The sequence below is a fragment of the Nuphar pumila genome, chromosome 1 (genome assembly GCF_984573655.1).
Source record: "Nuphar pumila chromosome 1, dmNupPumi1.hap1.1, whole genome shotgun sequence".
Lineage (NCBI taxonomy): Eukaryota > Viridiplantae > Streptophyta > Magnoliopsida > Nymphaeales > Nymphaeaceae > Nuphar > Nuphar pumila.
The window spans coordinates 4153482-4167335 of record NC_143249.1 but is presented as its reverse complement, the minus strand read 5'-3'; positions in this window follow the sequence as shown (position 1 = coordinate 4167335).

Sequence of the window (13854 nt, the reverse complement as noted above, 5' to 3'; positions counted from 1 at the left end):
CCAACATTTTGTCCTCTTCCGTCAGTCGAAATCCTGGAAATATTTTCAGAAGCTGATATAATAGAAAAAGGGGGATACGACACGTTCTTGTCATGATATTGGCATTTTAACATGATAAAAAATGCTTTCTTATTTTTTTTATTGCTTAACTATGTTATGCTTTCTTTTAAGTTTTTCATGTATGCCAACATTTTGGGGATTTTTTTTTTAAATATTTGCAGGGATTTTTGTCGAGACCAGGATTTGTGAAGTTGGTTTTGGCAAACGAGTGATATGGGATACCGAGGGTGCGTTTGAATGTTCAAATCTCAAATGCTGTACCTGAGTTCTTGCATTTGAGATTCATGAATTTCTAGCCTGAACCCTCCTCATTAGGCTACAAATGAATTCAAATATGACACATTATTTCATGATTTGGATTCATATAATAAGATCTAAATGTGGATTGGAATCAAATTTAGATCTGCCAAGTTGGACTTCTTTCCTATTCGGGTCATTCTTTTAAGTCAGATTTGATCAGGATCTGAATCAAAATCCGACCTGGTTTTATTTTTTACATCTAAAGATATTAGTTTTTACTGTTTTTTTTATTGCATCCAGTATTACCATATATACCCAGATCCAGTCACAACCTTCAATATCTGATTCAAATTTGGATCTACATTCAACATTTTATGTACGCATCTAACATGATTCGGTCCCTATCCAATCCATTTGTAGGCCTACTCCCCATCACGTCAGAAATTCATGAATCGCTATCGGAGAATGAATTTCAATTCTTCATTTTAGAGTGGTTCAAAGATTTAGCATGAAATATTACCGTGAACCCTTGGTGAGGTTTAATAAATACATCAGAGACCAGATGCATTCAAACACACCAAAGAGTACTAGACTCATGAATCTCCAGTCCAAAATGGAAAATGTTGGTATATATAAGGTAAATATTGGTTAATAATGAAGGTACGTAACTAATGAGTTGGAAATCATAGGTGAAAGTTGTATCAACTCAATCTAACCACGTAAATGTGTTCAACATGATTTGTTTGCTAAGGATCAAACCTTGTATCAGGCTTTTCTTATGTAAAAATGTGATCTTTTGAGTTATGAAATTTTTGTACATTGTGGCCCGTTTACTTTTTGACTCCTTTAAAAACCTAATTACTTGTCATAATCACATGATTCAAAACAAGTTTCTTACTAAACAATCTATATAGATCAAATGTTAATTCCAAAATTTTGAAGAAAAAAGTGATTTCTACTTATTAGTTTTGTAGTTTCATTAGTAGCCTATATATATATATATGTGAAAAAGGAGATGGTTCACTCCTTGTCCTCCCCTTCAAAATGTGCATGTTAGATATATTTTTTGGCAAATCTAATGGTATAGACGTGATCTCCATGGTAGAAAACATGGGAATAGAATCTTGGTTCAAGCTTTTTTGATGTACAGATAGGATTTTACAAGTATCCAAAAATCAACGATTCTAAAATTTATGTTATAAAATTCCTCCTACATATAAAAAAAACTTTGATCAAGAGCCCAATCATTTGTTTTCAACCATAGAGATCACATATATATGGTAAAATTTACCAAATGACATATATACTTAACTTACAGATTTTGAAAGAGGCAACAATGGGTGGACCATCCTCTCTCTCTCTCTCTCTTTTCTCTTGTGCTTTCTTTATTTGTTTTGGCTTTTGTTCTTGTTCAGTTCATGGGTTCAACATTTTGTTGATCTTCATGAGTGGTAATGTTGAATTACTTTCGTCTCTCTCTCTCATTTAACGATGGATTTTAGATCAAATGTAGTCTCATGGATTTTGAAATCCTAATAATAGTTATGAATGCATTTATTACTTTGGATCTCAATCTTAAATTTAAGATCTAAGTATTTGAATGGCAAAGTGGCAGTAGGCCTTGGTCACTTGGCAGGGTAGTCAGGGTTTCATCTCATGAGTGTTAACCGACTCAGCCCCTTTCATTAATGAGGAGGGGGCAAAGGATAAGCTCTGCTCAACCAAAGCTTGGCGACTCCTTGGGGGCAAGGTTGTGCCACTGGTTTACACTGTAACGACCATAAATACAATATGCTTAACTAGCACGATTAGATTATCCGGAACTGCATTCCACAAAAAGTGTGGCCGGACTGTTTGAGGCAGATAGAATGGAGATGGAAAAATACCCAACTCCTAATCTGCAAAGAATAGACAGCAACTTCCCTAGTGTCTTCTCGACTTTAAATTTAAGATCTAAATGGCCGTTCTAGTGGAAGTAATTAATCCCCAGTTGAACTCTGTAAGCTCCTAACCAAAGTACCAAAGCCATAAAATATGAAGACTTCATGTTTGCATTAGTTTCTAAACAAAATCTGAATGTGAGGTTCTGTTTGATAGCCATAATCCAAGGCATGTTGTGGTTTTCCTCATGCTCTATGTTGGAGAAGTGTCGAGCCTGTTTTATACATTTATATAAAACTCATGATTTTCGCAGATCCAACTTAGTGGTAAGTTGCAGGGAGTCTGATCTCTGCTCATAAGGTGGCCGTTTATAGATTTTAAATAGACCTTCTCGGAGGTTAAAATACTTGGATAGGGCCTTCTCTCCTTGGGCCCAATGCTGGGCTTTGGCTTATGCAAAGGGCTAGAGCCATGGACTTTTGAGGGGATATCGATGTCATTGACCAGAGAGAACATGAGGAGTTTTGGTAAATTGCCTAGTTGGGAATTGGGAGACTGAGCATGCCGTCAGCGGTTTTAACCAAATCATGAACTTAAGCGGTTAGTGAAAACGAGCCATTACGACTTAAAAGGCTGAATTTGACCTTCGTCGTCTCCACGCGGCTAGGAGATCGTAGGTCACACCGTGGTCCCCAAATTTAGTTCTTGGAAACTTATCTTTTTGACTCACATGTCCCCCATAAATTAAATCATAGACGACGATGTCTTTGTTGTAACAAAAGGTGCCTGCTTAGGGATGACAGTGGACTGGGGCGGGGCTGGGGACAAGGTCTCCACCCCTGCCCCGTCTCTAAAATGTAACCTTCATCCCCGGTCCAGCCCTATGGCTGGGGAGACTTTGGACCTCAACTCCCGCCCCGTCTCAAAATACTAATCCCCGTCTCATCCCCGCCCCCATCCCCGTCCTCGTCCCAAATAAAAAAAACCAATTATCCAAAAAAAAAAAATATGCCTATAATTGTTAACTGCTAGCATAGATTACTCATAACTATCCCTATAAAGAAACCAAATACAAATACTAGCCATCATGTTGTTAGGGCTGCCACAGGGTTGGAAAGGCGCTTCATGACCCAAATAAAAAAGCATGTACAACAAACACAAAATTACTCTGTTACCACCATTAAACAGCTAATAGCTATAAAGAAAATATTAGCAAGTTTCATTACAACTAAGGATGCATTTTGATTTAGCAGAGAGATTAACTAGCTAATTGTGAATTCTCGAAGCTTCAAAAAATACAATCGCCACCTTTACATATGGTAAATTAAATTATAATGGTGAAGGTATACTTCTGTTCTTGATTTGGGGAATTCATGAGATAATGGTGGAATTGGGATTCTCGTGAGTTTCCAAACAAAATAAAATTGTGGGGGCCAGTGAGAATTCTCATTTACAAGAATGCTCATCTCAAAATCCAAATGCACCCTGCGAAAAATCCATATGAGGATTTCTTTCCCCAACAATTCATCAAGCAAAGCTCTGTTATCACAACTTTTCAACATTAATTGGCAATCTGACCAGTGTTATTCATCATGTTCTTTGAATTTACTCATCATTTACCATTCAAGTGCTCCAAAGTCTATGGCAACCTGCACTTCTTAACAAGAATAGTAAGTGTAAAGCCAATTATCACTTCTTGTTCAAACTCACAGGTTGCTGACATAGTTGCCACATACAGGCATGAATAGGATTTCATTTAGTTAGAGCTAAGCCAAATATCATTCTACAACGAAAAGGTTTGGTCTGATAATATCCGTGTCCAAACACATTACAAAAGTTACACAAAGCAAGTTGACATTCAGACACACACATTTTGTTGAGCTCTAAGCTTTCAACACAAATCACAGGCCTAACCTGCCAGTAAGGCCCAACCTGCCAAGAGTACTGGGCTATCAATGCAAGTTTGACACCTCATGCAATGCAGAACAACAAAGACAATAATTATAGTAAGTGATTACACGTATTAGAATGATCAGTTCCATGACAACAAAGACAACCTACAGTCAGTCATCAGCTATCACCATAGAGGCCTTGGATAGAGGAGAGGGCTAAATCATAACAAACCTCATCGAGCATCCTACCAAAGACCCGAGCTATGAATGACTCCTTGTTAATTAGTAAAAGAATCTCTATTTTCATACAATGGCATGTCTGAAACTTTCTGGCAAAGATATAGACAGATTATCCCGACATTCAGAGCTAGGATCCAAACCACTTTATACTATCATTATAATACCCGTCCACATGCATATCCACAAGGTTTTCATCTTCCCCACTTATAGATAAATCATGCCTAACATCCAAATTTGGAACTTTACAAATCTTAACATCATCCCCAAGAAGAATAGCTTTGTCATCATTGAACTGTTCACCAAGCTCTTTTACAGGTAAATTTCAATCCCTCAACTTCAGCCTACTGGTGCAACCGGCACCATTCACCCCCTCAACAATGGTTCTCGAGGGGCTACTCACCCCCTCAACAATGATTTAATGCACATATCACAATATAGAAGTAAAAAATGATGAATTTAACAATTTGCTAAATGAACTTGCAAATAAAGAATTATCATTAGCTCATTAAACTCTAAATATCATCAACATTGATAACATTTGTATCTTCTACTTCACTTTCCTATGAACCAAACAAAATAGATTTTGTCAACAAGTAATAGTAGCTGATAAAAGAGTGAGTAAAAGAACAAAATTTACCACATTCATATCTTCTAAGAATGTGTAACATTGTGGATCCTTCGATGATGAACCTATACAACAACAAACAACAACAACAACTACGCCTTCATCCCAAAACAATTGGGGTAAGCGATATGAACCAAAAAAGAAATTCATTTTGGGTCTTCCACATGAATCCTTTTCCTCCAATCATTTCTATCCAACGCCATGTCCTCGGTGAGGTTCAAAGCATTCATATCCTTTCCTATCATCTCCATCCAAGTCTTCCTAGGCCTACCCCGACCTCTTTTAACTAATATATTTTCCCATTTCTCCAACCTTCTAACTGGAGCATCATTAGGTCTTCGCCGAATATGTCCAAACCATCGTAAACGATTCTCTCGCATCTTATTTTCAATGGGTGCAACACCTACCTTCTTACGTATCTCTTCGTTCCGAATCTTATCTTTTATTGTATTTCCACACATCCATCTAAGCATCCGCATCTCAGCTACACTCATTTTTTGAATATGATGTCTCTTGGCAGCCCAACATTCTATACCATATAGTAAAGCGGGTCTAATAGTCGTTCTATAAAACTTTCCCTTCAACCGCAATGGCATTCTACGATCGCACAACACTCCAGTAGCACTTTTCCATTTCATCCACCCAACCTTTATCCTATGATTTACATCTCCATCAATTTCTCCATACTTTTGAATGATGGATCCCAAATATTTGAAATAATCATTCACCGGTATATCTTGCTCACCAAGCTTCACTACACTCCCATCACTACTTCGTTGCTTACTAAACCGACATTCCATATATTCAGTCTTACTCTTACTCAACTTAAAACCTCTAGCTTCCAATGTCTGTCTCCATAATTCTAACTTAGCATTAACCCCAGCTCTAGACTCATCAATCAAAACAATATCATCAGCAAACAACATACACCACGGTACATTTTCTTGAATTGATCTCGTAAGCTCATCCATCACAATCGCAAATAGGAAAGGGCTTAAAGCAGATCCTTGATGTAACCCAACCGTTATCGGAAAATTGGTTGTCACCCCTCCACAAGTGCGGACATTGGTTACTACTCCTTCATACATATCTTTAATTATACTAATGTACTTGAGAGAAACACCTTTCTTCATCATTGTCCACCAGAGAACGTCCCTAGGTACTCTATCGTATGCCTTCTCTAAATCAATAAAAACCATATGCAAATCTTTGTTCCTCTCTCTATATCTTTCAATAAGTTGTCTAAGAAGATGTATAGCTTCCATAGTTGATCTTCCAGGCATAAAACCAAATTGATTCTCCGATATCATGACAACCTTCCTCAACCTAGACTCAATCACCCTCTCCCAAAGTTTCATAGTATGACTCATGAGTTATACATTATAAATAAAAAAATGACCTATAAATAAAAAACTGATTCATTAGTTATACATTATAACATAAGCATTCACTAATCATAAAAAATGAACTTTCATTACCTCGTGCTTCAACCCACAACCAATTTTGAGAGTACATCAAAGCTTCTACTGTAGTTGGAAGAAGTCTGCTACGATGTGGACTGACCACCCTTCCGCCTGTACTAAAAGCATACTCTGAAGCAACTGAGGAGACATGAATAACAAATATATCCTTTGCAATCATTTGTAGAAGAGGATACTTGGGACCACTTGACTTCCAAAAAGATAGTATATCAAAATCTGGAGTTCTTGGCATCATCCCATCTTCTAAGTAATGTTCCAATTCCGATCTCCCACATGCTTTTTCAATATCTTTAGATTGTATAAACTTATCAAAGTTAGAAAGATCATCAATTAGTGGACATTTGGATCCAATACTTGATGGAGGAGAAGGAGGAGGAGGAGGAGGAGGAGGAGGAGGAAAAAGTTTAGGTTCATTGGAGTTGTTTTCTTGTTTTTCATATTCACTAATCAACTCCAAACAAAGATTATTAATCCTCATAATTTCATTTAAAGCCTCATTGTCTCCATAAATCTTCTTGTAATAATATTCCAACATGCTCAACTTGTATCTTGGATCTAAAACAATGGTCACTCCCATAATACCACGGATCACACTCCGATACTTAATAAATTTTTCTAGTATTGTAAGTGCCATGTTTTTCACCACATCTTTTGGATCACTTAGTCATCTCAACTCTAATCCCCAAAATAGTTGGAAAGTAGGCATTTGTTGTAGGATACTTTATACCTAAAAATAATTCTGTTGCGCGATGAAATAACTCTAATTTCTCACAATTATCTCGTGCCACCTCCCAATCCTCTTCTGTCGAACAACGCTTGTAGTGGGGATTTCGATATGTCAAACAAGTAAAAACATATTTATAAAGCAAAGCAGTTTGAAGCATGAGAAAAGTTGAGTTTCATCGAGTTTTAACATCAAGAGCAAATTTTTTGGTAATTGAAATATGCATTTGATGAGCAGACTCTTCAAATCTTTGTATTCTCGTGGGATATGATGTCTAATAAGCAACACTATCACAAATTCTTTCAATTCTTTCTCCAATCACAGTCAAACCATCTTGGACAATCAAGTTGAGAATATGGGCACAACAACGCATATGAAACAACCGTCAATGTAATATTAATGAACCAAATAGAAGTTTATTTAATAAAATATCTACAACTGCATCATTAGTGGTGCAATTATCCATCGTCAAACTTATCAACTTTCTATCAAGGTTCTACTCGAACAAACAATCCATTAAACACTCAACAAAAACTTCTTTGGTATGTCGATAAGGTACGTATAAAAACCTGAACATAATTTAATGAAGGTGATTAAATATTGATATTGAAAAAACATGTTAGTAAGAATTGAAAAAAAAATGATTGACATTTGACAAATACCTTATGATTTGACTTTGCAAGCTCCAAGAATTATCAATGGAGTGTGCAGTGATAGCCATGTATCTCTCCTTTTGATTGGAAGATGTCCACATGTCTGTAGTGATGGCAACTCTACTCTTAGTTTTTTCCAATAACTTTACTATCTTGTCTCGTTCCATATTATAAAATTTTTGAATATCTTTGTTTATAATGTTTTGAGTAATAATTTTGAACAAGAGTTTAAGAGTATTAAAATATTTTCTAAACCCATAATGATGAACCATACTAAGAGGATATTCATGTAGAATAATCATCATAGCAAGATCCTTTCTTCCAGCATCTTGAACAAATTGTCAATTCTCTATTGTTTTTTCGGCATTCACTGTAGCTTTGTTTGTAGCCAAAATATATTGCTTAATATTATTATGCTTAAGCCTAGGACAAATCTTAATATAATCATGCAAATGAGTAGTTCCAGCCTTGGCACCACCATCAAGACATTTATGATAATGATTGCACTCTGACTTATCCTTTTCACCAATCTTTTTCCTAGTGAAATGTTTCCATACAACTGATTTATGCCTACTTGTCTATTCAAGTGCAAATCTACCTGAATTAGTTGTTTGATCTTTATTATCTTTCATTGAAACATGTTTGCTATCAACTGGTGTTACCGGAGCTTAAGACATACTATGTAAACTTGAAGGTTGAGAAATTAATTTATTAGTTATTGGTTCTCTCTTCCATATCAAATTATTGCCCACCAACTTATAGATCTACAAAACATTCACAAAAAAGGGACTATCAACAAATTTTCAGACTGCTTATCAGATGTGAACTTTAATTAATTTCTCCACAATTAAAATTTCATACAGAAACAGAAACAACTTGAACCAACCGAAACCAACTAAAATTGAAATGCAAGAAACAAACAGAAACAATAACAACTTGAACCAATATGACCAATATGGAAAAGAAAATACTAATTTGATAAACCAATATAGCACTGTTAGACATCACATATCAAGTTATTTCCTCTTAAAGGTTTGACTTCAGGGACCAACAAAACAAACAAGAGCAACCATGATTTCCCTTAAGGATTCACAAGAATTGACCTACATATTGGATATATGTTTAAACAATTAGTAGTTACCAACATCCTTTGAAGTTGAGTTTGTGATCAGAATGATGTACACACACAAAGTGGAATTAGTTGGTAAGGGAATCTAATCCGAACAGCCCCAACCTGAGTTGCTAACAAAAGTTGAAACCATCTATAGGAGTATGCAAAATAATTCATTCACTGAAGTTCAGCAATTACAAAGCCAAGAAACCAAGTAGACCAACTTGTGCATCATGTAACTTGAGATCTGCCTATCCATGTTCAACTTAGGAATTGCTGGAAATTAAACCATTTGATGTTGCTGAACCAAATTAGCCACCAATGTGCCAAAATACCACCGGATGTTGTTGAAGCTGGCATCCGAATACAAAACAGTTAACCTAATAATAAGGAGTGGAAGATGACTGTTGTGATAAAACAATGCCATCATGGATTCAACCAACATGATATCATCATGGATGTAACCAACACAACAACAACCAGAGCTAAGTTGTGAAGCACCTCAAGCAACCATGTAGCAATTGCAACATGGCACCAACATATGCAACTCTGGAGATTACTATATCAATGTGCATTCGCGACAGTTATAATAAATTTAAGGATCAATTCCATGTTGCTGCTGACTTCCAACTTATTATCATTCATTTTCAAGGCAATACTAGAATAATACATCATAAAGTGCAATCCAATTACAAAAGTTCACTTGGATATGTGCTGCCCTCCGAAGAAAGGCAACTAGTGAGCCACATAGGCTTGCAAAGAAAACTACCACAACACCATGAATCGTCATTTTCTTTTTTGACAGTGAAGCTGAGATTGATGCCCTTCATTATATTAGACTAAGCAAAAATGTACCCTTAAATGCTTGTCACCCAAGTCCAGGGGCTTATATTTCCAAACCCTATGCTCCTCTGGCTGCTTGGTAAAATACAAAAGTGAACAAACAGATATACAATGAAGCCAATAACATGAATTATCATTTAAATGTAATAATTGAAAACAAACCTGTGAGACAGTGCTGCATGAATCATTATTTTAAAAGAAAATGAAAACAAACCTATATGATAGTTCCTTCATAATCATTAAATGAAGGCAGTGTCAACAACATATTCCCTCAAAGTTGAAATGTATAATGTTGGAAATGAATTGAATCTTCCTTGGCTGTAGTTCTTAGGTTCAAGAAAAAGAAGGTGAAGAAGAAATGGACGGTGGCCGACGTTTGGACGAAAGGGAAAGAGAAGAAGGTGAGGAGAGGGGTCAGCTGGGGGTGTCAGCGACGACGCTGCTCCGGCGACACGAGGCCACATACAGAGAAAGTAAAAAGAGAAGAGGGAGGAGGTGGTACCGCAAACGAGGCTCACGACAGCGGCACATGGTGGTGACAGAGATGGAGTGAGAAAAGAAGAAAGAAAGGAGAATGAGATGGCGTCGGCCAACGCTGGTCGGTGATGGCCCAGCTTCAGCGATAATGTAGATGGGGAAGGGAAAGAGGTGACGGCTCCAGGGTTAGAAACTTAGGGTTAGTAAGAGAAAATATAAAGGGGAGGGGGGGGGGGGGGGATGGGGCGGGGCCGAGTGGGGCTGGGAAAGTGTCAGTCCATCCCCGCACAGGGATGAATTTTAACCTTCATCCCCGTTTCATGCCCTCCATCCCCAGTCCAAACGGGGCGAGGCGGGGCCCGCTTTCCTCCGGTCCACTGCCATCCCTATTTATCAGGGTTACTATTGTCTTTTCATTTTTTTGTTTATTTCCTTGACTAAGACAAAAAAGAGCTTCAGAATCTTGCCTTTGACTTTTATGCACTAGACTCTTCACGTGCCTGACTGGGGTTGCAGTACGGACAATTTGGAGGTATAAAACTGTTCTCAGGATCAGACACGACAAGACTGGACCTGGATCAATGTCACAACGACACGATATTTAAGGGCGTGTCATGGGTAGCATGAGTCAAACATGATTATGACACGTATAAACATTAATTTAATATTTTTAAATATTTTTATTACTTTTTAAAAACATATTTTTGTATATTAAAACATCAAAAAATAGTTTTTATTGATTAAAATATTATAAAAATCCATATCGCCTTATCTGATTTTTGAAAAGAAAATTCCAACATGAAGGTCGAACTCGAGTCACATATCAGGCCGTACATGTATCTTTGTTATGTACACTAGGATGGACTGTTTCCCTAAAAACGACGGTTTGGACTAGTAGATCTGCATTATCTAACAGCTTTCCCATAAAGATGTAGGCTTGGAACCGTAGATTTGCTTTATCAACAAAGTCTGGATCTGAATCCGTACCTGATAAAAGACCTCACTGTCCCATGAACATTGGGGTCCACATGGATCCAGAGTCCAGGCTATTTACAGCTGCAGGTCCTCTTTTAGTTTGTTAGTTCCAGCTAGGGATCCAGATGGGTTGGATCCAAGATGAAGGTTTTGCAATTTTTGGCTGTTCGGATGAGATTAGGTCCCAAATCCCTTGTATTTAGCTGTTCCCATTCTGAACTGTTTGTATCCCTAATTCCAATCGGGTATTGGATCTGATACAACTCTGTCCTTATTGCACAAAACTGCTTCCAAGAGCGTGCCTGAATCAGAAGGCTTGTTTGGGTTAAGTTGGTCTTCAAGGTCATGTTGCAAATAGTTGGTAGGCATATTGGCAATAGCTTAATCTGGTGAGTAGGCTCATAGCCGAGCCTTAATTCATGATCTTCATACCAACCAAGGCTGACTCGCCTCAGACCAGACTGGTAAATGGACTAAGCCACTCATAACTCGGCTTGGTTAGCTCCATAAGTAGCTTGTTTAAACTCTAAAAAAAAGAAATTGTTTTTGTTTCATTACGAGCTCACTATGTTAAATGACCAAGATGCATTTAAGCTCAGCTTGCATGAGCGCTCTCGATCACACACATACATACTTACACCAAAGAAAATCGGTTAGCTAAGTCAGGTCAGGCAAGATATGGAAACTAATCACATATGAAAGCCAACCTGATCTTGCTTAGGGAAGAGCAAAACAGGTGCTGTCAAATAACTTTAAGAAAGTGATTTGACATCTTCACCGTTCATTGTTTCATGGTTCTTGTGTACATTGTGGACGGTGAGGATGCCAATTGAAGATCACTTGATCCGCTCTTGCCTAAGAATGAGCATGTACAAAATTTTGGGCATTATTGCTCAAAACATAAATATTGAATGTAATAGATGTTTCGGTGAACTAGTTTGTAATTTTTGAAAGCACGATTGTGATCGCATTGAAATGGCGGGAAGAATGCAAGTGATTTTGTCAAAAATAGAGTTCGTGCCCTCATAAAACTTGTCCGATAATCTCAAAGGCAAAATCATAACTTTTAAGATCTATTTTATAAATTTTGAACACATAAATATATTCCTATCAAAATTTTAAGAAAGACTATCTTGATTTCGTTGAAATCAAAACTCACCCTGCAAGTTTAAGGGTAAAATCATTATTTTTGTCAATATCCAGGGATCTTTTTGACCCTTAAGGCCATACCCATCCAGCCATGATTTAATATACAAGGAAAATCAAATATATATATATATATATATATATATATATATATATATATATATATATATATATATATATATATATATATATATATATAAAATGTAATTAAGGTTAGTTACATTAATGACACCTTAGGTTGAATCATAATAAATCCAATGATCCAACCTAAGGCCCATTTAAACAAGTGCAAAGGGTGCCAACCGTTTTTTGCCCATTCAAAGTCGAAAACTCGAACACATATTTCACTCCCTCACCACTTGTCTTCTCATTTTTCCCAAGTGGCATTCCCCTCCTTACCACCAGTCAATACCCCATACCCCTTTTCATCGCTATAAATACCTTACTCCCTTTACAATTCACTTCATTCTTCTCACCCTCACGTATTTACTCTCCCTCTCCTTTTCACCTCCACTCCTTTGGTGGTGGGCTGCACCACTAACAGCTACCAACCAACACCCAATCTTTCCTTTTTCTCAGCCTCCTTGCTTAGCCACCACCACCACCAATGGTGGTGACCTAGCTACCTAACCCCAATTCACCTTCTCAACCCACCTAGTTCTGCCGCCATACACCACCACCATCTGGGTCAACCCAGCCCCTTCTTGTGCCTAGCCGAATCGAGTTATCTTAACCAAAGCCTGACTCACTCATTTGTTACATCCAAACCGACCACTATCACACTCCTTGCTGAAAATTAGTTCATCCAGCTGTGCCCAATTCAGTCACAACCATTCCCTTACTAACTCAATTCTGTCCACCGATGGGCATGACCTAACAAAACCTAGTTCAGTTTGATCAAGTCGCCTACTCGGGTTTCTCATGCTATCTGATTTGGTCGCTACCATCGCCACCTCAACTCTAGTCGAAACAACCGCAACTCACAACATGGTCTGAATCATCTTCACCTCATCATCATACATAGGGGTTTCATTTGGAGGAAATTTCTCTTGGTTTTTTTAGAAAATTTTTGTTTTTTATTGTCACGCTCTACAAAGTAAGTTCTATCCTCAAATGTGTGTAAATTTTGAATAATTATATATATCTTTGAGATGTATATGCTCACTTATGTTTGAATGATTATAATATCCATGGTACTTACAATAATATATATATATATATATATATATATATATATATATATATATATATATATATATATATATATATATATTGGATTTCAAAATTTGGTATCTCTTATTTTGAAATAAAATAATAAATTTTGCATACAACCTTTTTGAATAAAATAATAGTTTGGTATGCATCATACTTAGAATAACATATTTTAAATATGCACACATTATACTTCAGATAAAATAATACTTTTTGCATACTCGTCTCTTTAAAGATAAAATATTTGAAGCATACATAGAACAACGTGCATATCTACTTAGCTCAAGAATATAG